Raw genomic sequence first — 2,246 nt, 5'->3', positions numbered from 1 at the left:
CTCTCTCTCTCTCACACACACACACACTGAATCACAATTACAAACATGCACTTTCATGGGGTCAAGCATTGTGAGCTCATCTATTTATAGCCTGGAAGCGTGGCTGGTGTGTGTGTGTGAGAAAGAGAGAGAGAGAGAGAGAGTGAGTGTGTGTGAGTGAGTGTGTGAGAGAGAGAGAGTGAGTGTGTGTGAGTGAGTGTGTGAGAGAGAGAGAGAGAGAGAGAGAGAGTGAGTGTGTGAGAGAGAGAGAGAGAGTGTGTGTGTGTGTGAGAGTGTGTGTGTGAGAGTGTGTGTGTGAGAGTGTGTGTGTGAGAGTGTGTGTGTGAGTGTGTGTGTGTGTGAGAGTGTGTGAGAGTGTGAGAGTGTGGGAGAGTGTGAGAGTGTGTGAGAGTGTGTGAGAGTGTGTGTGTGTGTGTGTGTGTGAGAGTGTGTGTGTGTGAGAGTGTGTGTGTGTGAGAGTGTGTGTGTGTGAGAGAGATATATATATATATATATCTCTCTCTCTCTCTCGCAGCCCTTCAGGTAGGAATGGGACCAGACCTGTTGCTCCACCAGCTCCATTAATCATCTAGATCTGTCCACTCCAATGGTCCACCAACATCATCTGTGACCCTGCAGCACAAAAGCAGTGTTAAGTCGCTGGGGGATATTTGTAGCAATAGCCAACAATACATCGTATGGGTCACAATTATACATTTTTCTTTTATGCCAAAAATCATTAGGATATTAAGTAAAGATCATGTTCCATGAAGATATTTGTATACAAAAATATATATTAAAATAAACTGGGGGCTGCAAGAAAGTGCTAGAAGATAAGTGGAAAATTTTAAATATTTAAAAAACCATTTAAAAATAATTTTAAATAAAATAAAGTATATAGTAAAAGAAAGATTAAAATAAATTGGGGGCTGCAAGAAGTGTGAAAAGTGTAAAATGTTTAAAAACTTACAAAAAAAACTTTGGGCTTACAAAATGCTCTTGAGGATATCCATGTATTTTCTTGTGTAAAGACCCAGTTTATACTCGTTTATGTTCTAAACAGATGTGAATGTTATTTGGAAAATATTTCGTATCTATCGTTACACTATTAAGTTTAGTCACTATGGTACTGTATTGTTAAATCTATTTAAGTCCAATTTGTGCGTGTTATTGCGTACTTTAATTTAAAAAAAAAAGTATATTTATTAAAATTAAAGTACGCAATAACACGCACAAATTGGATTTAAATAGATTTAACAATACAGTACCATAGTGACTAAACTTAATAGTGTAACGATAGATACGAAATATTTTCCAAATAACATTCACATCTGTTTAGAACATAAACGAGTATAAATTGGGTCTTTACACAAGAAAATACATGGATATCCTCAAGAGCATTTTGTAAGCCCAAAGTTTTTTTTGTAAGTTTTTAAACATTTTACACTTTTCACACTTCTTGCAGCCCCCAATTTATTTTAATCTTTCTTTTACTATATACTTTATTTTATTTAAAATTATTTTTAAATGGTTTTTTAAATATTTAAAATTTTCCACTTATCTTCTAGCACTTTCTTGCAGCCCCCAGTTTATTTTAATATATATTTTTTTGTATACTTATTTTAATTTGGACATAATTTGTATTAATTTTAATTTGTATCTATTTGATCAAGTTTTTATTTTCATAGTCATCTATTTATTGTAATCTCTTATTATATTTACTTTTTCTAAATTTTTCCATGGATCCCCTAGCTCTTCCTTGTAGCCCCTTAGTTTATTGAAATTTTTTTTAATTTTAATTGTACAGTTTTTCTTCGTTTTTCCACGAATCCCCTTAGCTCTTCCGTGAAACCCCCTGGTCTGCTCACTAGTGACCGCAGCGAGCGCTGACCTCTGGTTTATCATCAGTGCTGTTGATGTGCAATTAAATCTCTCTCTCATGACCTGTTGAGCACTTTCCCTCTGCAAGAGTTAAGTGTGATGCGAGCAGTTGTGCGTCTGCGGCCCACGGCTGCGTCTGCATTGTTGTGGAGCACTAATGAGTTGGCTGATGCTGCTATTGTGCTCCGCAGCAGTGGGAGGATGGTGATGGGCCGCTTTCTGTGCTTCAAGGGCTTCCCTGCCTTTGTTGGAGAGCTGCTCTCTCCTGGAGTTTGCGTGAGCGTCCCGAGCGGATGCGTGTTTAAAGGTTGTGGGCTGGAAGAGAAGGCAGTGAGTCATCGGTTTAATTTGTTTTCTAAAGGTTCTTTCCAGCAGTCGGCGAGGTA

At 37.4% G+C, this 2,246-nt stretch overlaps 1 protein-coding gene across 1 annotated transcript in view; it reads left to right on the top strand.

The window, feature by feature from the left end:
• LOC107595350 (la-related protein 6-like) overlaps positions 1-2,246 on the top strand; it is a 20,091-nt gene that overhangs the window by 867 nt on the left and 16,978 nt on the right. The window lies entirely within an intron of this gene.

The sequence above is a fragment of the Sinocyclocheilus grahami genome, unplaced genomic scaffold (genome assembly GCF_001515645.1).
Source record: "Sinocyclocheilus grahami isolate Dianchi unplaced genomic scaffold, SAMN03320097.WGS_v1.1 scaffold201.1, whole genome shotgun sequence".
Taxonomy (NCBI): Eukaryota; Metazoa; Chordata; class Actinopteri; order Cypriniformes; family Cyprinidae; genus Sinocyclocheilus; species Sinocyclocheilus grahami.
This window is presented reverse-complemented; position numbering and strand designations above follow the sequence as displayed.